General features: G+C 37.9%; 1 pseudogene; it reads left to right on the forward strand.

Moving 5' to 3' along the window:
• Positions 1 to 14,653: 14,653 nt before the first annotated feature.
• On the forward strand, positions 14,654 to 16,045 carry LOC129084704 (non-POU domain-containing octamer-binding protein-like; annotated as a pseudogene).
• The last annotated feature ends 11,845 nt before the right edge of the window (positions 16,046 to 27,890 follow it).

Consider the following 27,890-nt stretch of genomic DNA (forward strand, 5'->3'; position numbering starts at 1 on the left):
ATGCTTAACATCATATGTCATTAAGGAAATAAATCAGATTAACTATGGTATTCATAGTACTCATTAGAATGGCTACAATCCAAGACTGACAATAACAAATGCTGGTAAGGATGTGGAGCCCCAGGAACACTCATTCATTACTAGTGGGAATGTAAAATGGTACAGCCACTTTGGAAGGCAGTCTGGCAGTTTCTTACAGATCTAAACATAGTTTAACCATATGATTCAGCAATCACATTTATCCAACTGAGTTGAAAACTTATTTTGTCACAAAAATCTGCAAGAAAATGTTTATAGCAGCTTTACTTATAATTATCAAAAACAGAATTTTGCAAAGTGTCTTACAACAGGTAAATGAATAAACAAACTGTGATACATTCATACAATGGAATACTATTCAGCAATAAAAATAAGTGAGCTATTAAGCCACAAAAAGATATGGAAGATATTTAAATGAATATTGCTCAGTGAAAGGAGCTGGTCTAAAAAGGCTTCACAGAGCAACTATATGACATTCTGGAAAGTGCAAAACTATAGAGAAAGTAGAGAAGGTCCGTGGTTGGCAGGCATTCACAGAGAGAGAGAATGGCTGGCTCACTGGAGCAGAGGGCATCTTTAGGGCAGTGAAGCTGTTCAGTATGAAACCATAATAATGGATTCATGATATTATGTATTTGTCAAAACCCATAGAGCTGTACAACACAAAGAGTGAACTATAAACTAGTCTTTTGTTAACAATAACATATTAAACTTGGTTTATCAATTGTAATAAATGTACACTAATGCAAAGTACTAATTGTAGGTGAAGTAGTGCCTGGAGGTGAGATAGATGGACAAAGTGTGTCTGTGGGATTTCTGTACTTTCTGTGCAGTTTCCCTATAATCCTAAAACTGCTGTAAAAATCCTGTCAATTAAAATAAAATCAGTCCCACAATGAGTAGAACAAGTTGAATTGTTTTCTGTAACTTTAAAATTTAATTTACAATGACTATTTAGGAACATTCAGTGAGCTACATGTTAGTTAGTTTCCATTCTTATATACTAGACACTGGAAAGAAATAATAGCAGCCCCTAAAGCTGTCTCTTACAACAAAAATGGGAGTTACAATAAGAATCTTGCTCAAATATTATCTCCTGCATCATCCACCCTAGGTGTTGTCTGCCAGGGACTAATTAGATTTTAAAGGGTTTTTATTTTTATCATTTCATTTCATGAAAAGTTTTGGAATGTATATATCTTTGTTATATATTTTGTGATCTGTTAATATCACTGAAAAAAATTAGAATTAAGAAGACAATCTATTATTAACCTACAAGGAAGTGCTGCTGTGTCAGTAAAAATGTACTGACTTGCCTGTGCACCCCAAATTCAACCTGTTCATTTCTCAAAATAGTAAAAATATTCACAAACAGCTGTCAGCATAAACAAAACTGTGCTCTCTGCATTACATAGAATGTTTGTAAAAACTAAAACACAAACATGGCCAAGTCTGTCTCTACACAGGATAAAAAGTTATCATTTGTGTAAGAATCAGCAATACATGAATATTTGAAAAACTTGAAGTAAAAGTATATAGCTAAAGTATTGCAGTTGAAACTGAAAATCCTGACATGTTACCTATCTGAAATTAATTTTATTACAAAATATTTGGTATTAGCACTTTACAAGGGTGATTTACCTCTAAATATTGTATGGAAGAGTTGGGAATGAGAGAAAATATTCTAGTCTATGGATAATAAAATAGTAGAATATTTTAAAGTTCACTCAAAGTGGATTTTTACACGTATATGTTATAAAATATATGCATCACTGAAGTCTGTATAGGGGACCTTGAGTTCTGCCTGCTGATGATGAAGTCATAGATAGGGACTGTCACAATCCTTAAAAATGTCCTCTAAACACAATCTCTAATAAAGCTCAAGGACATTTAAGAGGTGATATAGAAAAGAGACCATTGCTCACCCATCAGCAAACACAGACATTGGTTCAACCACATCCATCTTCAACAGCTATATAGCTTTAAGCAAGGTATTTGGACTTCTGAAACTCAATATATTCCTATAGTAGGGATAATTATACTTACTGTAATGATCAAATGAAGTATTTAATGGAACATGAGTTCTTATCTATAAGAATGACTGATAATGAATGAATCAATTTTCTTTTTTGTTGATGACCACGTAGGGAAATTTGGGTTTGGGTGGTAGTGTTTTTAAAAATAAGCAATTTTAGGGGGAGAGAAGAAAGAAGCGGTGAATAGGTGGAGTACGGAGGATTTTTTAGGACAGTGAAATATTTTGTTGGATACTATAATGGTGGCTACATGACACTTCTTAAAACCTGTAGAACTGGAAACAAAGATTGAACCCTAATGTAAATTAGGGACTTTAATTATTAATGATGTCTCAATATTGATATAGTGATTGTAACAAATGTACCACACTAAAGCAGGATATTAATAAGAGAAACTGCATGGGTATGTGGGGGAGGGATTTATGGAAACTCTGCATTTCCCACACAATCTTTCTATAAATCTAAAACTGCTCTAAAAATTACACTAACTTAAAAATTCTAAATCACAACTGTTCAAAAAGTATTCTGTCCTTCTTGGAATGTCCTGAAACTATTTTGTGGCATGAGAGCGGTGGGGATGATAGGAATTTTTGTTTATGACCCCCTGCTCTTCCATCCCCAACTATTGGACAAGTACACACTGCTCTGTGAAGAGAGGCAATCCAAGTTTGGGAGCTTGAAGTTTATAAAATTTGGGAGCCCTCATCTTTAAAAAGAATACAAAATTATGTACAAAAGTATTTAGGATTAAAATAACAACCAATTGCTTTTGTTTCAAATATGAAAATGTTGACAAATGCCCCAGATATCACAAATTTCAGAAAAATGACATTTCATTAATTACTAAAATGAAAAATTTCATTTTTTTCATCCATTATTTTACCTGCATATATTTTGAGCATTTCTTCATTTAACAGCTGTGTGGTGGGCATGCAATGCAATATACAGATCATATATTATAGAAATGTATACTTGAAACCTACATGATCTTATTAACCAATGTCCCCCAATAAATTTAATAATAAAAAGAGAGTGTTGTGGACGGCATTGTGTCCCTCTCAAAATTCATATATTGAGGCCCTAACTCCAGATTGTGACTGTATTTGGGGATAAGGCCTTGAGGGAGGTATTATGGTTAAATGAGATCATAAGAGTGGCGCCCTAGTCTGATGGAACTAGCATCCTTATATGAAAGGAAGAGAGACCACAGGACTCTTTCTCTGTACAGACACAGAAGAAGGGCCACGTGAGGACACAGTGAAAAGGCAGCTCTCTACTAGCCAGAAGAGAGCTCCTGCTAGGAGCCAAATTTGCCTCACCTTGATCATGAAATTCTAGACTGCAGAATGTAAGTGTCTGTTGTTTAAACCTCCCAGTCTGTACTATTTTGTTAGGGCATCCTCAGCAGACAAATAAAGAGAGCAATAACGTTAAAGAAGAGTAATGGCTGATGTGTATGACTTTAAAAAAATTCAAAGAGGATCACAAATTGAGCATGGGTCAATATTGTAGCAACATTGCTAGATATTGAACTCAGATTCTAGGGGTAGGCAATTATCAGAAATTTGATATAAGAAAAGAGGGGGAGACATGAACCTTATGGCTACTGGGGGTCCACATGCTCTACTGAAATATATTAAATTGCAACCATTATATAAAAAAGTGGTACAGCCTAAAAATAAATCAGTTTGAATTCAGATTTAGTCTGTCAGCTTGCACGCAGGACTCCAGACTACTTTCCTACCAGAATTCTTCCTCCAATGAAATGATTGAATCCTTAAGGTTACTTTAGAGATGATCATTTTTTATATTCATCCTTATTCAGACCCACTTTAAAACAATGGTCTTGATTCTGTTTTCTTACTCCATAAGGAGGTGGAGAATCTTAAGAAAAATTAGAAAAAATTGTTGGCAGTCAGTCTTATAAGATAAAAACAAAAAAAAAATATTTAGTAGATTAAAGAGGAAATATTACCTTTCTAAACTATGAACTTTAAGATAGATTAGTTAGACCCTGACTGGCATAGCTCAGTTTGTTGAGTATCAACCCGCAAAGCGAAAGGTCACTGTTTCGATTCCTAGCCAGGGCATATTCCTGGGTTGTGGGACCAATCCCTGGTTGGGGTGCGTGCAAGAGCCAACCAATTGATGTTTCTCTCCTTCTCTTTCCCACTCCCCCCCCAAAAAAATAAATAAATAAAACATTTTTTAATAGCTAGATTAGTTAGAATGATGATCTACAAGTCTCCATCTCTGTGGAGACTGGAATTATAAGAAGCCCACCCAGGTCCCACCATGAGCGATATTAATTTGAAGAGAATAACTAGGAAAGAAAGATCCCTGATGACCTGTTGAGGCCCCTTCTACCTTCATGTTAGCAAAGGATAGAAAACTAAGCAGGGCTTGTAGATGAATGTGACTGCATTAAAGGAAGCACAATGAGTATTCAAGTAGTAAAAGTGGAAGGTACTAAAATAAAAAATACTGAACAGAAAATTTTCCCTCTTTTCGCATAAAATAATATATTTATGGTATTTATTTACTAATGGGCACACATGAATGCATGCAACATATTTAATAATTATGAACCATTTTTCTGATCTTTGGAAACAGAATTTTCTTGATGCAGAGTGCACGCTCAAGGAGGAACCCAGGGCCTCCCCCCAGTCTGAGCTATGGCTCTCATTTGTTTAGATCGGATGCTTTTGTGTTGATGTGGCCTCATAACAGATTCAAAATATAGAGCAGGTTAAAAAAAAAAAGTTAGTCCATGAGAACACAGCAAAACACACAGCCAGTTACAAGATAATAGACCAGTTAGTAAAACCCTCTGTGAAGGTAGGCCAATATCTTTGTACCAATAAGCACATAAGCATATGTTTGTTATTCTTTTTAAGTGCAGGTGTTTCAGGCCTCTGTGCTCCCAATTAATTCTGTGAGTTTTGACCGTCTTTCTGATATGCTCTCTCCAGTTGATCCCTCTTTGTTATTAGAGTACATCACTTGTCCCAGAGACATTTACTTTGAGATTAAAGGGGAGAAAATAAAGTTTTACTTGGTAAAATAATTCTGGAATATATAAACGTCTTAGTCTAAAGTTCTCCAGTTACTAAAATATCTCACCACCTTCACTTCCCACAAGGTGCCTGGGCTGTGGTTACATAAGTGGCAGTAACTTTGAACTCTCCCTTCAGGCCCAAAAAGAGAAGAGATCATTTGGATTCTCCTGAGTGTCATTTGGAAATGCTTCCAAGCTGGTATCTGCATTGTGATAAATACTGTCAATTAATTCCTAAATCCAAATAAAGTGTAATACTAAGACTTATGGCTCTGTCAAAGAGTTTTCCAAAAACTGAAACATCCAGGAGGTCATCCTGCTCCTGGGTTTGATCTACAGATATATTTTGAGAGCTGATTTTCTTAAGGACAGAGAGAGAGCAAACCAGGATAGACATGCTGTAACTGGAAAGTCTAGGGGACTTTTCTAGGAGCACGGGTAAAGCACGTCATTGTGGTCTTCCTGGGGGAGGGAGAATGAGAAGAAAGAGTAATGATGATGAAGAGGAAAAGTGGGAAGGGGACCAGTCTACGTGAACACTCAGAAAGAACCTTTCTCTTTCAATATATGTATGAATTAGAAACTAGCTGAATGGGACTCCATCCCATGAGATCTATTCTATAAAGCATGTGTCTGCCTCCCATTAGCCTAGTATGAATGAACATTTTGTGATAATAATGAAGCTCAAAGAGGGAGACCTTTGCTACCTAATCCATAGGGTATATTCATCTGATGGACTTATAATTCCTATCATAGCTAATGGGTGTTCTAAACTGATATCAAAAAAGCTTTCTGTCCCATTGTGTGAAAAAGGTAAAGGTCTCACTTTGCAAGCCTCATTATCATTCAAACTGATCTTTTCTCTCTCAAAGGATGTGCCTCTCCCTTGAGGTGTCTGTAAGAAGGGAGAGTCTTGGAAATTACACATCTGGTAAATAGAACAGATTTCAATGTGGTTTCCTCTATGGTTCTTAGTCTGTTTCTCTTGGATGCCAATGAAAAGGTTTTAAACTTAGAAAAGATGTTATTCATTCAACAGAATGGGTTCACATTTACTCAAAGAGCAAATGTGATATAGCAAACGTTATTCTGAAACCATAAAATCTGTGAATTCTTTAGTTCTAATGAAATAAGGCAAGCTATTCAGATCTCTTTGCACATATTGTAGCCCTTTTATTTCCCTACATGGAATTTATTAACGGTATTAAGAGAATGAAAGTAGGAAATATGAAACAAAACTGATCTGAAAAACATTCTTTTCAAAGCAATTTTTCCAGCATTTTTAATTGGGGCTGCAGCAATTTTTTCTGACGTTTTGGGGAATGCCATCTTACACTGTTGAATAGGCCATTTCATCTCTCCTTTGAAATAACATCTTCCCCATAAACATGGACTGTGTGTGCTATGTATTTAGCATAATACTGTCACACAATGTTCAGTAAGCCATATGGGCTAGTATGAGCATGGTGGTTTATAGTGTATCTACAGGGCTAATCTGAACTACACATCCCAGAATCCCCTTTGCTGGATGTTTTTGAGTTAGTGGTTGAGTTGAGACAGGTACAGGAAATTTGGAAAGTGGAAGGAAAGCATCCGTCACCTCGTTCGGCAGGTCAGCATGCGAGAAGGCAACCTGGGAGACTGACATGCACAACTGCTGGGTGACTCCAGCTTGTCTCACTCTCACTGCACATCTGTCCAAGAGAGGCAGAGTGATATCAGGCCCTCTCCGAGAGGTGGTTAGAGCAGCCTGCCCCTGGGGAAATGGACCTCTCCACAAGCCTCCTTCACAGTCCCGCCCAAATTCTGGACTTACCTGTCTTCCTAGATTCCCTGGGAAATTCCCATATGCCCACTTGCACCAATACTTCAGAGGAGCTGCATAGGATCCTGCTATTCACCCAGCTTCTCTTATCTCATGATACTCAAGAGTTCAGCTTCCCTTTTTATATCCTGAGACATATGATTTGTATATGTTAGCATAAAAATGGGAGACTTATGGTATTCCTTTGGAAAATAAAATAAGTGGTTCTGATGAGTCATAAGTGATTTTAAGTAAAGCAAAACCTGATTGACTCTGGAAATAATGCAACTTCACTCATTTGAAGTTGAGGTCATTGAACCAAAGGGTAACTTTGTGAAAGAAGTGATATATCAAGAAAATTCATAGTAAAACAAACCTTTAGGGGGGATTGTTTTCTAAATTGAGAGGAAAAATTATTTCTCCCCCTTATACTATTTATAGTATACAGAAGAATCATTAATATGGAAAAGGTAATTTTACCTTAAAATTACCGACTCCCATAATTCAACTTACCATAAGTACTTAAAGTATACAGTGTTGCCTACCTTTGTTGGTCTTTCATATATTTTAATTCATGAATATATATCACATATTCCATTTTGAAAAAAGGGAAAAATAAGAAAAATTATTCTGGTCATTGAATGGTGTTCTGCTAAGACCATGTTTTATTATTTTCATAACTCAAAATATATATTAGAACATTTTTTAAATTTTATAAAAAAAGTAAAATGCTTTTAGAAAAATGTGAGTTGCAGTGTGGAACAGAAACTTAATTTATCTGACTAATTAGTTCTAATAGTATTTTTAGGCCTCATTTAAATAGCATTAGTTATATTTCACATGTTTAAGGAGTGTTGTTCTAATTTTCAGATAATTATTTGGCTCGTCATAATAAATCCATGTGGTTTATATAGTCATAAGTTGGTTCTAACTATATTGATCTCAAGTTTCTTAGCTGGAATTTGGCAAATTTTATAGGCTTAACCATGATTCTATTTTTATATCGTAGAAGATTCCAAGTTTTTATACTAAGACTAACAGATTTTCATTTATATTGTCTCACCTGTAACAAAATGGAATGACCCATGTTTCTATTTCACCTTTGGCAATAGGAAAATATTTGTAGGAAAATGCATTGGTGTTTTACTGTGTGTCCCAAGCCATCAGCAAGTCATGTAAAAGCCTTATGTTTTCTACATGGTTCTTGCATTCTTTAAGATCTAAACAAACTGTAAAGTGACTAATTTACCCCTGGAATTATAGCAGATTTATGGAGAAAGCTATCTGACTCTGCTGCCGGGTGGGATCGGTATAAATCTTTGCAAGCTGAATTCCACAACAGAAATGTTTCTTAGCCTCAACTGTAGCGTATATGGTGCTAGAAGTAAAGTATCGACTGAGCGGTAGTACTGAGGGTTCAAGCCAGAGAAGGTGTCCAAATGGTTTGCCAGGCCACAGATGTCTGAAGAAAGCAGTAGGAAGCTGGGAGCAAGCATGACAGCCAAGAAATAAGAGAGCTAAGAAGGTCTTAAGGATTTGCTGGTGGTAAGGTAATAGAAAAATGGGGAGGGAAATAGAAGAATCCTAGAGACAGGGAGCTGTCCTTAAGGCTGAGCTTTTATACCCTCTCAGTAAGAGTGTTTGTGTGAGACAGGCGGATGTCATCCAGAGTCAGCTAGAACAGCATAACTAAAATAAAGACAAACGTGGCTTTTATCATGCCCTGGAGTCCACTCTCTGCCATTGAATGAGGAGTCACTGTTTTAGATAGCGCTTTCTCCTGCAGTTTCCTTTCTTCCTCTTTTTATTCCCAGTCTTTTGAAAGAATAATTGAGAACAATCTTTATAAAAAATACTTGTGCACATTTCTTTCAATTCTTTGTACCAAATATACTAAGAATGACCTTGACCCAGCTATCATGGTTCTTGCCTTGGCCTTAGTTCGGACTGCGAGGTCCAGAATTCTCTGCCCTGGCTTTGAAATCAAGCCTCTCTGTGGCCACAGAAGATAAGGATGGCGAGACCTCACAATGGCCTTGAATCTAGTTCCTCCACCTGGTTATCCTGATATGTGAGCCCTGGCTGGAAATTTTAGAAAGCCAGCCAGTGTTTTCTATAGCCTAAGTAAGGTGGACTCTAATATTTTGCTAAGTAATGTAATGTAATTGTTTAACTTTATTTTGGAAAATGGAATCATTTCTCCAAACGAGAATAAGTAGTCTTTGGAGACTAGCTGAAATGCTTATTGTAGAATGAGAAAGCGCGTTCCCTATATGCCTCCTGAGTCTAATGGGAGAGCACAGTGTTAGGAGGTGCTGACACACACCTGGCATCAACAATACAAAGGATAGAAAAAGTAGAAAGGCAGTGGCAGAAAGTGTAATAAGAAAGAAGTTAAATGGAGACCAAATTTAACAAGGAGAATGGGAAAACCAAAAGGAAATACATTCTCTCTGTTCAGAAAGGCAATATTTATACTAAAGATCTGCTCCTGGTTGAGTAACTTCAACATTAACAATCAAACTCTATAATTGAGGCCAAAATTAGAAAAATCCACCCTTGATTGTCATTAGCCAGATTTTGCACGTATTGACCTTTACTTTACCTTTCCATTCAAGCTTACATGGTATGTCCTGTAGCAAAAAAAAAGCAAGAGAGACAAAGCAACAATTCCAAAGGGATTTTGATGTAGCTAGAGGAAAAACAGTGGCAAAATGGAAGGGAGGATGAGAAGGAAACAGGGCAGCAAACTTTTGCAGTGAAAATATACATACAGATTATTTCATACTCTCAGTAGAGAAAATCTTGGGAATTTACCTGTGAGTGTTTTTTTTTTTTTAATGGGATACCAGTCAGAAAGAAAAATGATACTCAATATCCTTAAAAAGTGCACGCGCACACACACACACACACACATTGAACAAAGACTGTAAAACAAGGAAAAATAAAAACAAAATATATCCTCAGACAAACTGTGGCTGCACATCAGCACTGTGGCAAGAGACACCCACAACTTCTCTGAGCTGAATGTGAGAAAAAGACACAGTACCCACTCTCGTATTAATGACAGGTCTGTGCGCAAGATAGAGTTTTTGTAAAATTTTTATGGGCCAAAGAAAAATGTTTGCAAATATCAAAAAGAGCAAGGAAATATTGTCTGTGATCTAAATATCAAAATTGGTGCATTTTTAATTTTGGCAAAGTGGATGATACCCCCACCACTGCTCACTAAGGACCCTACAAAGACATAGACATCACCTGAGAGTAAATAGATGCAAGAAGAGTCATGGGACAGTAGGGTGATGGATTTGGAAGACCTATTAACTATTTGCAACTTTTATTGATATGAAGCAGCTGTATTTGATATACATAGGTACACTTACCATAATAACATAATAACTGTGGTCTATACATACAAAATTGTCTGTTTATTCTTTGTTGAGACTTTCTTTGTGCATAATATTTTCAGTGACTTTTTTTTGAGCGTGTGAGAAGAATCATATTATGCTTATTAAAAATATGTGTATTTCTGGAGGGATACGCATTCCTATAACCTTCATTATGATGCTCTTAATTAACCAACATGCCTCATAATAAAGTATCTAGCTGTCACCAAAATCAACACTTTTCAGTTATTAATAGATTAAGAAAGGAATGTTAATTTCTTCAAGCTCCATTTCATTTGGTCTCATTACTTCAGGAGCCAGATGGTTATAGGGCTGGACCTGTCAACAGTTACTGTGAGAAAGAATACATTCAGAAACACCAAACCAAAGTATGAATAATAGCTGAAAAATGAATTCTGAGGTAGCTGTGCACGATGCAGAAGGCAGGGCAGAAAGTCATTCTGCCAAGAAATTGAGAAAATTATGAATCAGGCACATTTTAATTGATGTTTCTTTTTCTGAACACCTTCTCCTTTCCTCCCCCTTCCCCATTAAGTTTTCTCCCACCCCCTCAAATAATATCATTGAGGCTCCAGCTGTGCTGTGGAACAGTTCTCCATTTTTCAGGTGTCTGACTATTTCTCTTGTCCCTCATGCTGCCGGAATTTGACAGCTCTCCTACTCTGCTGGTTGATTGATGATATCAACTTGCGAGAGACAGTACCACCAGCAGGCAATTTTTTCAAGATGTTTTCTTCTTTGATTTTAAAAATTCTTCCTGAATACTTCCAAAGGAAGTCACCCTGAAGGGCATCTCCAGCTCCGTTCCCCAGCCTGCTCTGTGGCTGACAGGGCTGGGAATGTAAAACAGATGAATTAGTTGCTCATTCTGGCTTACCTGTTGGGTGAAACAACCTCTAGGTTTCCTGACAACTTTCAGGTTTCATTGTTCTGTAATTCAGCCAAGTGGTGGTCAATGTTCAAAACTAAGATATGATGTTGGAATTGTAGACCATATTTTTGGTGAAATTTCCTTGCTTTCCAGCAAACCATTGGCCTAGAATACACCACAGTGTCCTTTGTTTGTTTGTTGTTTTGCCAAATAGGGTCAGTATTTTCTCCTTGTAAAATATTTTGTGATGTTCAAGGGTGAAGTGTTGCACAACTTGCATTTCTGTGCCATAGTAACTCATGCAGTATTGTTTGGCATTGCTAGTCATTCTTAATCACAGATGTGAGTCAATACCTGCCCCCTGGTGGGCCTGAGGCAATTTGCAACTTGCTTTTTTTTTTTTTTTTTTTTTTTAAGGGGAGACTTGCTAATTTTTGGTCATTAGTATCCATAAGTTTAGCAACTGAAAACTTTAGCCTTACAAAGCTTGACGGAATCTTAGAATCTTAGAGCTTTCTTGTCCAAAGCTCACAGATAAGAAAACCATAAAAACACAAGAATTTGAAAGGCTCGTATAAGATGCCAGATGTTATTTAACCAGCTCCAAATTGGAAAAATGGAGAAACAACACAGAATCCAGAGTTGACCTCAGGCTGGGAATCTTACTAAATTAAAAACAGGTACATCTCTGTATAAATCCTGACCTATTCACTTATCTAAGCATTCATTTATTATTTTTTGTAAAAAGACTATGTCCTAGGCACTGTTACAGGCATTGAGGATACCTGATTGACAAGCATATCATCCAGTGACTATTTCTAATAGTCTTTTCAGCTTCTATAGAAAGTTAACTTGCCTTCAAGCCATTGTTTTATTCTTAATAACAACTAAAAAAGTGCTTAATTAAAGATAAAAGTATATTTTTCCAGGATACATTTTCCTCCATACAAGGAGACAAATCCCATTCTCTGATTTTTTTCACCCAGGCTAGTGATCTGTACTTTTAAAAAGGTGAGAATCCAGTCCAACTGTCTAAAGAAAAAGGATTAGAGTAAATCTGAAGAGGACCATTTACTGTCCATGAACTCCTTAACACTTCTCTATGAAAGACTTGAGGCTCTCCATCCAGTTTTGCCTTTAAGGTTTCTCTCCTTGTCCTTAAACTGATTAGTACTAATCTTCTATGAAAATATGGCAAACGTTTTGCACAAGGAAAACTTCCAGAAAAAGACAATTGTTAATAGGACACTTTTTTTCCCTCCCAAAATTCAAAATAGCAGGTGTATTGAGTAGCATGGAAAATCAATGTGTATTCTTCCAACTAAAATTACCTACTTAACTCAATAGAACAATGCCAAAATAAAAGTTTATACTGAATTCTGGGCACTAAAATTAACCAAATAGTCAATAATTGTGGCAAAAGATTTTTTTTTCTGTTCTTCCAGCAAGGCTGGCTGTATTTGTCCTGAGCCTCTAGTGACTCTTCTGCTGGTATTCACTGAGAATACCATTGGCAATTAGGCTTGTTTCAGTAAACAAGGAAGACCTGTGGGTCAGGGCCTGGAAAATGTATATTTGTATGAGGAACTGAGTATACTCTTGGGAAAGATCCCATCTTATGGGAGGAGTGAAACTTGCATATTCACTTTGACTATATAAAGTGTCTCAGCCATTAAAGAGCAAGATATCTTAATACAGCACATTGCCACCCATATTTTCTCAAGTGATCTCACCCACCTACATGTCCTTGAGACCTAGAAAGAGAGAATTATTAAACTGAATAATCTGTTTTCTCACAAGCTCACTGGAGACACTGGAAATCTCAAGTATCTTGAGATTGAAGTTGATGCATTGTTTCCCCTTGGGCATTAGGTATGTGAACACCTTGGGCTCCAGCATGGCATTCCCACCATGACTCCAGTTGCATTGAGAGCTGGGGTCTCCATTTTTGTTTTTGTCAGTATCCACCACCCATAAATACAGCAACAGCCAGAGGCAGAGCCATTGGAACCTGGCAGTGGCAGCCATTGGAACAAGGGATGACGTTGGCTCAGACTTTCCTTGACAGGGATCTCCAGCTAGACCATGAACAAGGGCTCAGCTAAGAGATCACCAAAGAGGGTCAGAGTAGGAGGAAAGGAGAGTGGAAGTTGTCTCTTTGGAGCTCAAAGGATTTGTTTGTGAGTATCCAATAACAGATCTCAGGGTCCCCTTAGAAACAGCTGGTGGAAGGAGGTAGAGACTTTGAAGGGAATGAAAGGAGTTCAAGAGGTTTCACAGTTGGAGGAAATAAACCCTGGAAATACTGTTAAGTGGCCCAATTTTACCCTTAGAATGATGTGACTTGCAAATAGAAAATTTTAAAAACTTTTAAAAGATAATAGTGTTGTTTTTTGTAGAAAAAATAGGGGAGCCATGACTTCGTCGTTTAGTCTTTGTATGCCACTGACTACCCAACACTGGTAGTCCACCATGGTACAGTGTTAGAACTGGGTATCACTCAGGTCTTTTGGGAACCATATTTAAAAGTCCCTATAACTATTTATTCTCTACTTACTAAAAAGGTCTTCACATTTCCCTCAACTTGACTAACTTTTAGACAGGTTTCTTCCTGACAATAAGCACCTGACTTCCTTTTTCTTAGACCATTTCCTTTAGAAAATTTGCAATTGTAAATTCTTTCTCTATGTCTTTGAGTATTGTCTTTTCCCAGGCTCTTGCCAGTTTTATATTCCAGGGATGTCTGTCTACAGAACCCATGAGCCATCCTTTTGATTGATTAATTGATTGATTTTATTGCATTGAATTTATTGGGTGACAAAATTATATTGATTTTAGGAGTATTATTCTATTCCATAATACATCATCTCTATATTGCGTTCTGTGTTTACCACCCCAAGTCAAGTCTCCTTCCATCACCATCTATCACCACTTTACCCTCTTCTACTCCACTAACCCCCTTACTCTCTGGTAATCACCTTTTGGGAACCACACCTTTAAAATGTAATAATCAAGAAAGAGAGCCCCTCTATCTTCCAGTGTCTGTGGGAGCACAGGAGCCTGATTTCCATAAGAACTAATTAGCAAACACATGTGACCTAATCTCATGGATCAACCTCCCAGCTAATGTTCCTTAGTATTTTTCTCCCAGCCCGTCCCAGTGCTTCAAACTCTCCCAACTCTTACTTCAGTGGAGATGAGTTCAGTCTCTCTCCTCTATTGCGATAGTCCTAAATAAAGTCTTCCTTGCTTGTTTAATTATGTCCACTGCAAATTTTCTTTGATCTTCTCTGTAGACAGGACACTTCTTTTTTGTTTACACTAGTGTTGACCAGAGGCAGAAGGTTTTTCACCTGATTTAAGATAACCTAGTTGCGATTGTGCGCACTTCTCTTGTAACAGTAGACTGAGGAAAGAACAGTTGGTAGGGGTTAAAAAATGGAGCACAATAAAACCTTTAACTTGGAGGAGAAAAATCATGCTCCAAGGAAGTATCATCAGTATCACCAGCAGCAGCAGCAGCCACTGCGGCCACCAATACCTGCAAACAGGCAATAAACCAGCAGATAAAATGAAGGCTTGACTATTGAACTAAATAATTTTAGGAAACCACAAGAGAACACCTTCACTCAACATAGTTGACTCTCCGTGGACAATCTTCCTCCTGAAATCACTGAGGAGGAAATGAGGAAACCATTTGAGAAATATGGAAAGGCAGATGAAGTCTTCATTCATTAGGATAAGGGCTTTGGCTTTATCTGCTTGGAAACAAGAACCCTAGTGGAGATTGCAAAAGTGGAGCTGGACAGCATGCCACTCAGTGGAAAGCAGCTGCATGTGTAACAGATGCATAGTGCATCCCTTACAGTTAGAAACCTTCCTCAGTATGTGTCCAACAAACTGCTGGAGGAAGCCTTTTCTATGTTCAGCCAGGTGGAGCGGGCTGTAGTCATTGTGGATGATGGAGGAAGGCCCTCAGGAAAAGGCATGGTTGAATTCTCAGGGAAGCCAGCTGCTCAGAAAGTTCTGGACAGATGCAGCGAAGGCTGCTTCCTGCTAACTACATTTCTTCTCCCTGTGACTGTGGAGCCAGGGACCAGTTAGATGATGAAGAGGGACTTCCAGAGAAGCTGGTTATAAAGAACAAGCAATTTCACAAGGAGCGGGAGCAGCCACCTAGATTTGCACAGCCTGGCTCCTTTGAGTATGAGTATGCCACGTCCTGGAAGGCACTCATTGAGATGGAGAAACAGCAGCAGGATCAAGTGGACCGCAACATCACGGAAGCTCACGGGAAACTGGAAATGGAGATGGAAGCTGCTTGATATGAGCACCAGGTCATGCTAATGAGGCAGGATCTGATGAGGTATCAAGAAGAACTTTGGAGGATGGAAGAGCTGTGCAACCAAGAAGTACAAAAACAAAAGCAACTGGAGCTCAGGCAGGAGGAAGAGTGCAGGCGCCATGAGGAAGAGATGCAGCAACAGTAAGAAGAAATGATGTGGCGACAGCAGGAAGGATTCAAGGAAACCTTCCCCGATGCGAGAAAGCTGGAGATTCAGATGGGCCAGTGGCTATGAGAGGTGCTATGGGCAAAAATAACAGGCACCATGCCCCTTGCTCCTGTGCCTGCTGGTACCCCAGCTCCTCAAGGACCTGCCACTATGATGCCAGATGGAAGCTTGGGATTGACCCCACCAACTGCCTGAACACTTCAGGCCAAGATGCTACAATGGAAGGAATAGGGGCAATTGGTGGAACCCCTCTGCATTTAACCCTGCAGCTCCTGGAGCTGAATTTGCTCCAAACAAATGTTGCCCATACCAATAAAATTGCATTGTCTAGTTTCCCAAAACCTGTAAAAGAAGGACCCTTTTTGGATTAGGTCAAATTCTACCTTGGAAAAGTATTAGGGATTCCTTGCAATAGTTAGTCTTCCCTGCCTGTACTACTCTAGGGAGTATACTGGTGGCAGAGGGCAAGGGAAAGGCAATATTTAACAAATGAATTCTGTGTGGTATATCATTTAATCATTTTTTTGTGGTGCATTCCTGAAGTCTCATATGATCATTGAGGGCCTGGGAGGGAGAGAACAATGGCAAAGTGGATCCAGTTAGAGCCCCCATTAATCTTGATCATTCCATTCTTTGTTTATCCTGTTGTATTTGCGTTCTCATTCTGAAATTCCTCAACCCCAGAGACACTGCCACATATACTACAAAACCCACAAACATCCCCCAATGACCTTAGCCCCATCATTCCATTCACTCCCAGGTGGGTATTCTGGCAAATGTCCTCAGAGGTCACAGGTAACATACATACGGTTCTGTTATATCCCATGTATTATCCCTTCATGTCCTAAGGAAGGCATTCTCTCTTAGAGATTTTCACTTTAGTATATCTTTAAAAAAAAAATCTTGTGTTAACTTGCCTCCATCCTTTTCTTGGATAAGGACAACTCAGGGATGGCCATTTTGTATCTAATGTTGTTGTTCACAGCTTTTGTTGATAGGCCTAGTACAGCCTTGGGAACAGGGCTGCTAAATGCTGAATGCCAGACTCTTAGCCTTGCCTATCTTAGGTAGTTATGCTGTGCATTTTTTAAATTGGTGTTCCATGTCTGATTTGTCCTGATACCTCCGCAGCTTTTCTGGAAAATGGAGCAGAAATGCAGTATCAACTTATTAAAATACATTTTAAGCTTTTATGGAAAAAAAAAAAGAAGTTTCCCTAGTTACTAATCTGACCCTGATATAAACCAGCTCCCACCTAGTTCCTGAACTCTGATCTGACTTTCACTTTCCTAGAAATGCCCCTGTTTTTATAAGTAAGGGTTGACCTTGGTTTATATTTTTCAATTTCCTTTCTGGGAAGCTTCCCATTTTTTTGTCTTGTGTCCTGACTAGTACTCTGCCCTAAAGGATAGCAGTTCTACATTGTTGTCTTCCTGTCTGTGGATACCACCAAACTTATTATACCAGCTTTATGCCTTTCTATAGAATATTCTTGCTTTCTATTGTGCTATTTTCTAGAATGCTACTGTCATATCAATCATATTTAAAATCCCAAGATGACCTGAAAAGCAGCATAATATTATTTAGTTATGTAAATCTAAGGAGTGGGGGCAGTTAAGAAAGGTGTTTCCAAAGTGCCTTTTAGTTTATGAGCATGATGGGCTCCTTCCCTAGGGCAAGTTGGCCAGCTTTCACAACTCCAGACCTTGGGTGGTATGTTCTGGGGCAGTGTACCCTGCCTCCCTCGGCAGCATGAAGGTCAAAGTACAGACTACTGCCCCCATTCGGAGTTCACTTCGAACACTGCTCAACCATTCACTTTTAAGCAAGAATGACAATGTCTAGATCACCTTTATAACGCTATATTGGTTTTCTTTTGCTGCTGTAACAGATTGCCGCAAATTTGGTGGCTTAAGACAATATAAATTTATTATTTTATATTTCTGGAGGTCAGAAATTCAAAATAAATTTCACTGGGGTGAAAATCAAGATATCAGTAGGCCTATGTTTTTTTCCAGAGACTCTAGGAGAGTTTGTTTTCTTGCCTTTTCCAGCATCTAAAGACCACCTGCATTTCTTGGCTCATGGCCCCTTTTCTTATTTTCAAAGTCAGTAATGTAGTGTATTCTCTCTTTTCTGACCTCTGTTTCTATCCTCATATAATTTTTAATAGTTATTTTCTTCTTGTATTTATTTCATTACAATTTATCCATCTTATACATCTTCTCGGTCTCTAATTCTCATAATGCCACCCTCTTACAATGACCCTGTGGTTACATTGGGCCCATCAGGATAATCCAGGATAATCTCACCTCAAAATCCCTAATGTGATCACACTTATGAAGTCTTTTTTTTTTTTTAACCAAAAAAGGCAACATATCATAGGTTCTGGAAGTTAGGATATGTACATCATTCCTCTCTCCCTTGTAATGTTGACAGCAAAACTGGTAGAATAAAATAGCCTGATCTTTTTTTCCTTTCTTTCTCTTCCTACCTTTCTCTTTCCTCTTCTTTCTTCCTTCATTCTGCCCCCCTTTCCTCCTCTATCCTTTCTTTCCTTATCCTTTTTCTTCCCCTTCCCTTCTCCCTCTTCCTTTCAACATTAGAAAATGTGATCCTAGTGGAAAGAGTAGACTAGAGGATGTTGGAAAGTTTAAATGGAATGATAAACTAAAAACTCTGGATCCCAGTTGTAACTCTCCCATTGTTATCAAAGAATAAGAAACATTACTCTCTGTTTTTCTGTCACAGATTTGAAATATTGGTTGACCAAACTGTTCATTTGGATTTTTCCGTAAGATGGCTCCAGTAGCGCTTAGTTGTTTTCTTTGTTTTTTCTTAATGTATTTTATGATTATGCTATTACAGTTGTCTCATTTTCCCCTGTCTCCCCCTCTACCCAGTACCCCCATTTCCTCCCCCCACCCTTAGTTCATGTCCATGGGTCATACATATACATTCCTTGGCTACTCCATTTCTTGTACTGTTCTTAACATGCCCGTGTCTATTTTATACCTACCAATTTGTGCTTTTTAATCCCTGCACCTTTTTTCCCATTCTCCCCCTTCCTCCTGTCAACTGATAACCCCCTAAACGATCTCCATATCTATGATTCCTGTTCTGCTTGTTTGCTTAGTTCGTTATTTAGATTCAGTTATTGATAGTTGTGAATTTATTGCCACTTTAATATTCACAGTTTTGATCCTCTTCTTCTCAAATAAGTCCCTTTAACATTTCATATAATAATGGCTTGGTGATGATGAACTCCTTTAGTTTTATCTTGTCTGGGAAGCACTTTACTTGCCCTTCCATTCTAAATGATAGCTTTGCTGCATAGTGTGATACGGGTTATAGGTCCTTGCTTTTCATCACTTTGAATACTTCTTGCTAGTCCCTTGTAGCTTGCAGTTTCTTTTCAGAAATCAGCTGACAGTCTTATGGGAACTCCTTCATAGGTAACTATCTGCTTTTCTCTTGCTGCTTTTAAGATTCTCTCTTTATCTTTAAACAATGGCATTTTAATTATGATGTGTCTTAGTGTGGGCCTGTTTCGGTCCATTTTCTTTGGGACTCCCTGTGCTTCCTGGACTTGTATATGTATTTCCTTCACTGAATTAAGGGTGTTTTCTTTCATTATTTTTTCAAATAAGTTTTCAATTTCTATTTATTTATTTATTTATTTATTTATTTATTTATTTGTTGTTCATTTGTCTCCATTTTCCTGCTACCATTTCCCTTCACCCAACCCCACCCCAGACCTCCCACCCTCAGTCGTACCCTTCCTTTAGCTTTTGTCTGTGAGTCCTTTGTACATGTTCCTTGACAAACCTTCCCCTCTTTCTGGCATCCCTATAATGCAGATGCTAATATGTTTGGAGATGTCCCAGAGGCTCCTCAGCCTATCATCATTCTTTTTAATCCTTTTTTCTTTCTGCTGTTCTGATTGAATGCTTTTTTCTTCCCTGTGTTCCAAATCATTGATTTGATTCTCAGCTTCATCCCCTCCATTGTTGGTTCCCTGTAGATTTTTCTTTATATCACTTAATCTAACCTTCATTTTAGCCTGGGTCTTTTTTATGCTGTTGAGATACCCAAGGAGTTCCTTGAGCATCCTGATAACCAGTGTTTTGGACTCTGTGTCTGATAGGTTTCTTATCTCCATTTCATTGAGTTCTTTTTCTAGAGTCTTGTTCTGTTCTTTTACTTCAACCATATTTCTTTGTCTCCTCGTTGCGACAGCCTCCCTCTGTTCGTTTCTGTGTTTTAGGTAGTGCTGCTTTGATTCCCTGTCTTAGTAGCCTGGCCTATAGTAGAAAATCACGCCTATAAGTTGTAGGGGATGGGGCCTTGGGTAATTGCCAGGGCATGACAAACCTTGTCACCACTTTGTGGCTCTGTGAGGCAGAGGGCTCAGGGAGGGGACGATACTTCTGCCTGGCCTCTGAGGTTTTACCAAGGAGGAAGCTGTCTCCTGGCCTTTGCTTTGGTGCCAGTCACTTCAATTTCTCTCTGTATGCCACTGGTGCCCTTCCAGCGGTTGCCCTGGTGCTGAATCCCAGAGCAGGTGGTTCTTCCTGAGTCATAATTCTGTTGTGGGTCCTTTAAGAAGGGTCTCTTGAGAATCCCAGTTTCTTCCTCCAAACCAACCCCCACTGGTTTTTATAGCCAGAATTTGTGGAGACTTATCTCCATGGCACTGAAACCCTGGGCTGGGTGGTCTTGCCTGGGGCTGAAATCCCTCATTCCAGAGGTATCCCTCCTGACTTTTATCCACCACATGCAAATGTGGGACCACCCTTTTTTGTCTCCATGCCTCTCTGCATCACTCCATGTCTGCACCTCTCTCCACCTCTCCACATCTCCCCATGCCTCTCTACCTCTCTGCATGTCTCTGCATATCTGCCCTTCCTAACCATTTGGGTGAATGTGGTTTCTTTAAATCTTTGGTAGTCTGACTTCTATACAGCTTGATTTCCTGATAATTCTGGGTGACATTTGTTTTGTAGTCTAGCTGTAAGTTTTGCTGTAGTTGTATGACAAGGTGAGATGTGTTTACCTACACCTCCACCTTGACCAGAAGTCCCTCTCTTGTGCTTAGTTATCTTTAACTTCATTCAAAATAATGTTGTTAGGGTATATTGTGACAGCTGTCATATCACTGTGCATTTTAAAAAAACTTATCAAAATTGGTGAATTTTTGTGTAGCCATTTAAATATTGAAGATGGAAGAAAATACACAACATTTTCAGCATATTATGCTTTATTATTTCAAGAAAGGTAAAAATGCAACTGAAACACAAAAAAAGACTTGTGCAATATATGGGGAAGGCACTGTGACTGATTGAATGTGTCAAAAATGGTTTGCAAAGTTTCATGCTGGATATTTCTTGCTGGACAATGCTCCACAGTCAGGTAGACCAGTTGAAGCTGGTAGAGATGAAATCGAACCATTAATTGAAAACAATCAATGTTATACCATGCAGGAGACAGCCAACACACTTAAATATCCAAATCAATAAAGTCATTGGTGAAAATGGAAAATGTGTTTTTTTATATTATGGAAAAAACCATATGGACTTTTTGGCTAACACAATACAAGTATGTCTAGTGCATTTTCACTGTCATTGAAATGTATACCAGTGTCCTTACTCCTTCCGTGAAAAACTGTGGTCTAAAACTAGAAGTGATAAAAAGATAATGCTTCATATTTTCTAAACTTTAGGAATAATAATTTGAATAATTTTGAAATGTATTGCTCTACAATACATCATTTAGGGAATCCCCAAAAGATAAATTTCCCATAGTAAAGAAAAAAGACATGCAATTTTGTTTATTAAAAACAGAAAAATTTATTACATGGGATTATTTTCTAGATTTCTTTTTATCAATTTCTGGCTGGATTCCTGTAAGCTCAGAAATCTTTTTGACAGCTGAATATATTTCCTAACTTTTAACATGTCTTAGGGGACAATCAGTAGTTTTCAAAAGCTGATACTATAATTCCAATTGCATGACTTTACCAGATTACTTGTTTCAGTTTTTTCTAGAAACAAACAAACCATGAGGCCAATGCACTTATAAAAACTGTGGATCATCTGAAACTTTAAGACCCAAGTGCATTGGTCCTAATAAGCAGATGAAAAAGCAGGATTCTCTAAAGGATTTTACCTATGTACATTTTAAAATTTCTCACATCAAAAGAAACCTCTTCTGCCTTTAATATAAACAAGGGACAAAATTAAATGCAAAAGAATCTGCTAATGCAAGATTGAGATTCTCAGAGGAACATCAATTTTCCCACATCCCACACATTCTGAATATTAAGGTATCACATTTAAGAGACTAGCTAGTTCTGGAAAACATGGTATTTGAACTATAATGGATACAAATGAAAGCACTGGCAGCCAGTCTCACTTTTTTAGTATGTATGACCACAGCAAAGCCAACTCTTAATTATTCAGGATCTAATCAGTGAGAGTTATGATCTTTTTCTTTCCCTACCCCTTTCTTGTTGCCCCTTCCACTAAAGGACCCTTAAGCTCAGGGAGAAGAAATAAAATGAGAACAGGCAATTTGGTTTCCAATTCATTGCTCAGTTACTGGTTTGGGAGATGTGGATGAGGGCTAGATTGAAATCATTATTAATCAAGAAACATTACCCATATCATATCCTTTGACCATGAAAATCAGGGTCTTATGCTTTTACTCCTAAATGGTTCCCACAAATGGTCCACAGATGACCACTAAAGATGATTTCTTCTAAAATCATTTGAATTTTTAAAAAATTATATCAGTTTTTTTTCCCTCAGGCAAAAATTATAGAGATTGGAAATAGGGCAGAGGCAAACTCAGTGGACAGTTTACCAGAGGTGGAAACAGGCACATTTCATGTGAAATCATCCATACATTCTGACTTTACCACCCTTCCCAGGTTTTGAAAAATGTACAGAGAGCTTGAAGTTAAAATGTTGTTGAATAACACCAGCAACACTCCATATTTATATAGCACCTTTCTTTCAGAGAGTTCAGAGTGCTTTATAAACAGTATCTCATTAATCTTCACAACTTCCCTATATGCAAGGCAGTTTCAGCTATCATTACTCACATCTTTATCAACAAAGAAACAGTCACCTGCAGAGTGGCTAAGCAACTTGTCCAAGGTCATGGAGGGAGTGAGTGGCAAAGCCAAGAATGGACCTCAGGGCGTTGACCTTCCAGTTTGGTATTCTCTTCAGAAAGCCACACTGAAGGAAGAACAGCTTCTAACATGCATATTCATACATCTCCAAAAGAAAAAAAAATCTACCATTTCTTAAAATCTTTATCAGCCAAACCACAATGCTAATTGGTGACCCTTTAATAAAATAGCCATGGTTCATAGTAATAGGGAAATACTGCAACTGTGCTGCAACAGCACACAGACTTAAGTTTCTAAAACTCATTAATTGTTTAGATACCAGAAATTGACTGCACAAAACTCATCTGACCAACTAGGTAAAAGAACAGTGAGGAGCAGGTAGTAGCCACATAGGATGTGAAGACCCTGCTTAAAATGACCATATGCTCAGTCCTCCTCACCCAAATTATGTGAGCAATACCCATTAGGATAAAAAGCAACTAGTTGGTTTAATAAATATTTCTTTATTATTTACCATCTATTGGTTTAATAAATATTTCTTTATTATTTACCATCTTTTGTATGCTAGGTATGTGCTAAGGGCTGCAAACCTGTCCTCAGGTACTTACGGTCTAGTACCATGAAAATGAAAAATGGGTGCACACAGTGTCATAGGAAAGGAAGATCCATGGCTAAACTCTGCCTGGGGTCATCTGAGAAAACTGGAACCAGATTCCAACTACTAAAGCTCTTATCTAACCACGATGTCAGTTTTGAACATGGTGTCTTCTTTTCCTGGACCTCTCTTCACTTCTCTTTGCATGGCAGATATGTTCTAATCTTCGGCTATCACCTTGATTACATCTCTTCAGAGCAGTCCTCCTGACCTTTCCAACACGAGCTCTCCTTGTTGTTGTCAAACACAGAGCTCTTTATTTCTGTTACAGCCTTCATGTCAGTTGGTATAATAAGTTGTCTGTTAGCCAATACATGACCTCTTTCTCCAAACTGTAAGCCTCATGGAAAGCAGGAACAATGTTTGTTGAATACTGTTCACTCAGTGACTAAAGGGTGACTGAGTGGATGATGCCCTTTAGCTTATCTTCTCCTGTCTCCTCTATAAATAGTAACGATACCTGTCTCTTAGCATTGTTGCAAGAATTCACAAATATGCCAAATATGCAAGAATGTACAAATATACACAAAACTGCATCACACCATGCTAGGCACACAAATTGATTAAGTAGTAACCTGAGAGTGGTAGTAAATGTGCACGTACTTAACAATTTGGAAGTCATTGATTATTTTGTCAAATGCCTTTTTTTGTGTGAAGCAATTGAAGTGGAGTTGAAGAAGAGAATAGCTATACATATTATATTAGTTGTAATATAACTATTATATGTCATAGTTATGAAACAGTTATATAGCTATATATGTAATAGTTATGTATCATATAAACAATAATATATGAGGTCTGTCCAGAAAAAGTCCAGACATTGTTAACAATGATGACTTCACTGTACAGTCAGTGGGAGGGGTAGAGGCCATTGTGTGAGCATGTGTATTGTGTGGCTGTCACATTCAAAATGACTGAGCAAGTAGAGCAACAAATCTGCATCAAAATTTGCTTTAAGTTTGAACATTTTTCCACAGAAATTATTCAGATGGTTCAGAAGGCCACAGCTATGAGCAACTGGTGATTGGCAGCTGCTACACAACAATGCACCAGCTCATGCATCAAGTCTTGTGTAGAGTTTTGTGATGAAACATCAAATCACCAGGTGACTCAGCACCCCTATAGCCCAGATTTGGCGCCCTGTGACTTCTGGCTTTTCCCAAAACTAAAATCACCTTTGAAAGGGAAGAGGTTTCAGACCATTGATAAGACTCAGAAAAATACAATGGGGCAGCTGATGGCGACTGGGAGAACCGTGTGATGTTCTAAGGTGCCTGCCTTTAAGGGGACTGAGGTGTCATTGTCCTATGTACAATATTTCTTGTATCTTCTTCAATAAATGTCTCTATTTTTCATATTATATTTCTGGATACTATCTGGATAAACCCTGTCAGTATATTACTAAAAATATTTTTAGTTAACTATTAACTAGTGGGTTTTAACTGTTTTTTATGGAAACATAATTGTAAAAAGAAAAGAGAAAGTCAGAGATAGGATTGTTGGGAGTGTGTGTGTGTGTGTGCATGTGAATTTGTTTATGTGCTGAGAGACTAAAAAATATATAAGAGAAGCAAAATTGGTGGAATGTGGTATCGATGAATCATGAGAAGATGGGAAAGTTAGTCTTGGCTAGAACAAGGAATGTCTTTCAGACACAGGAGAGAAAGAGGCAGGGATGAATGTAGATGTAACAATAGAAGTTTTATAGTGAACATGTATTGAGTATTCACTAACTGGGAAGCACTATGCTAAGTTCTCTCTCTCTCTTTATGTGTATATGTGTGTATATATGTAAATATGCATGAATGTACATATGTATATGATTCCTTTAAATTATTACTTGAAAGTAATCTGGAAAGTACATACTTGTTTTTTGTTATTCCAGAATCATAATCAACTTAGTTTTTATTTTATTTTTTTATAAATTTATTTATTTACTTACTTACTTATTTACTTATTTATTTAAAAATACATTCGTTTCTGCCTTCCCACCACTTTCCCCTGCCCACCTCCTCCCTCTCCCTCCCTCAATCGTTCCCCACTTTGGCTTTGTCCATGAGTCCTTGCTATATGTTCCTTGACTTGATCCTTCCCTTCCTTTTCCCCACTCACCCCTCCATCCTTCTCTCTTGTCTCTGTTGGTTTCTTTTTTATTTTTCAGTGTTGCTGGTCTTATTTTCCTTGCATCTTTGTTTTGTTGGTTAGGTTCCACATATAGGTAAGATCACATGGTATTCGATTTGCCCCCTGGCTTATTTTGCTTAGCATAATTCTCTTTAATTCCATCCATGCTGTCGCAAAGTTTAGTAATTTTTTTCTGCTGCATAATATTCCATTGTATAAATGTACCATAATTTTTTGATCCAATCATCTACTGATGGGCATTTAGGTTGCTTCCAACACTTGGCTATTGCAAATTGTGCTGCTATGAACATTGGGGTGCATAGGTTCTTTCGAATGGGTGTTTTGGGATTCTTAGGGTATAGTCCCAGCAGGGGAATAACTGGATCAAAAGGCAGTTCCATTTTCAGCTTTTTGAGGAAATTCCACACTGCTTTCCACAATGGCTGCACCAGTCTGCATTCCCACCAACAGTGGACTAGTGTTCCCTTTTCTCCACAGCTTCACCAGCACCTGTTGTTTGTTGATCTGTTTATGATGGCCATTCTGACCAGTGTGATGTGGTATCTCATTGTGGTTTTGATCTGCATTTCTCTGATGACTAGTGATGCCGGGCATCCTTTCAAATGTCTCTAGGCCCTCTGTGTCTCTTCCTTGGAAAAGCGTCTGCCCAGGTCCTCTTCCCATTTTTTAATTGGATCATTTGGCTTCTTGAAATGGAATCATGTGAGTTCTTTATATATTTTGGAGATCAAACCTTTATCTAATGTATCATTAGGAAATATATTTTCCCAAACGGTTCGCTCCCTTTTCATTTTGTTGATGTTTTCTTAGCCGTGCAGAAGCTTCTTATTTTGATGAGGTCCCACTTGTTTATTCTTTCCTTTATGTCCCTTGCTTTAGGAGACATATCAGTGAAAAAATTGCTGCATGGGATATCTGAGAGTTTCCTGCCAGTGTTCTCCTCGAGGACTTTGATGGTGTTGCGACTTATATTTAAGTCTTTTATCCATCTTGAGTTTATTTTTGTGTATGGTGTCAGCTGATGATCCAATTTCAATTTTTTGCATGTAGCCGTCCAGCTCTCCCAACACCATTTGTTGAAGAGGCTATTATTGCTCTATTTTATGCTTCTGCCCCCTTTGTCAAATATTAGATGCCCATATAGACCTGGGCTTATTTCTGGGCTTTCTATTCTGTTCCACTGGTCTATGGATCTGTTCTTGTGCCAGTACCAGATTGTTTTGAGTATAGTGGCTTTGTAGTATAGTTTGATGTTGTGATCCCTCCTACTTTGTTTTTCTTTCTCAAAATTGCTGCAGCTATTCGGGGTCGTTTATGGTTCCATATAGATTTTCAAAATGTCTGTTCTATTTCTGTGAAATATGTCATTGGTATCTTAATAGGGATTGTGTTGAATCTATAAATTGCTTTTGGTAGTATGGACATTTTGATTATATTAATTCTTCCAATCCATGAACATAGTATATGCTTCCATTTATTTTTGCCTTCCTTAATTTCTTTCTTCAATGTTTCTGCATACAGGCATTTTACCTCCTTGGTTAAGTTTATTCCTAGGTACTTTATTTTTCTTGTTGCTATATCAAATAGTATTTTTTTTCTTATTTCTTCTTCTTCTATTTCATTGCTGGTGTACAAAAATGCCTTTGATTTCTGAATATTGACTTTGTATCCTGCTGTTTTGTCAAATTCACTTACTAGGTTGAGTAGTTTTTTGGTGGAGTCTACAGGGTTTTCTATGAACACTATCATGTCATCTGCAAACAATGATAGTTTTACTTCCTTCTTTCCAATTTGGATGCCTTTTATTTATTTTTCTTATCTGACTGCTGTGGCTAGGACTTCCAATACTGTGTTGAATAGAAGTGGTGAAAGGAGACATCCTTATAGCGTTCCCAATCTTAGTGGGAAAGCTTTTAGTTTTTGCCCGTTGAGTATGATGTTGGCTGTAAGTTTTTCATATATGGCCTTTATTACATTGAGGAATGCCTCATTTATTCCCATTTTGCTGAATATTTTGATCATAAATGGGTGCTGTACCTTATCAAATGCTTTTTCTGCATCTATCGAGATGATCATGTGGTTTTTGTCTTTCATTTTGTTTATGTGATGTATTACGTTTATTGACTTGCATATATAGAACCATCCCTGCATCCCTGGGATGAATCCCACTTGATCATGGTGGATAATCTTTTGAATGTATTGCTGGGTGCGGTTTGCCAATAT

Source organism: Pteronotus mesoamericanus, unplaced genomic scaffold (genome assembly GCF_021234165.1).
Source record: "Pteronotus mesoamericanus isolate MK-2021 breed Mesoamerican mustached bat unplaced genomic scaffold, CSHL_Meso_final contig_130, whole genome shotgun sequence".
Classification (NCBI taxonomy): domain Eukaryota; kingdom Metazoa; phylum Chordata; class Mammalia; order Chiroptera; family Mormoopidae; genus Pteronotus; species Pteronotus mesoamericanus.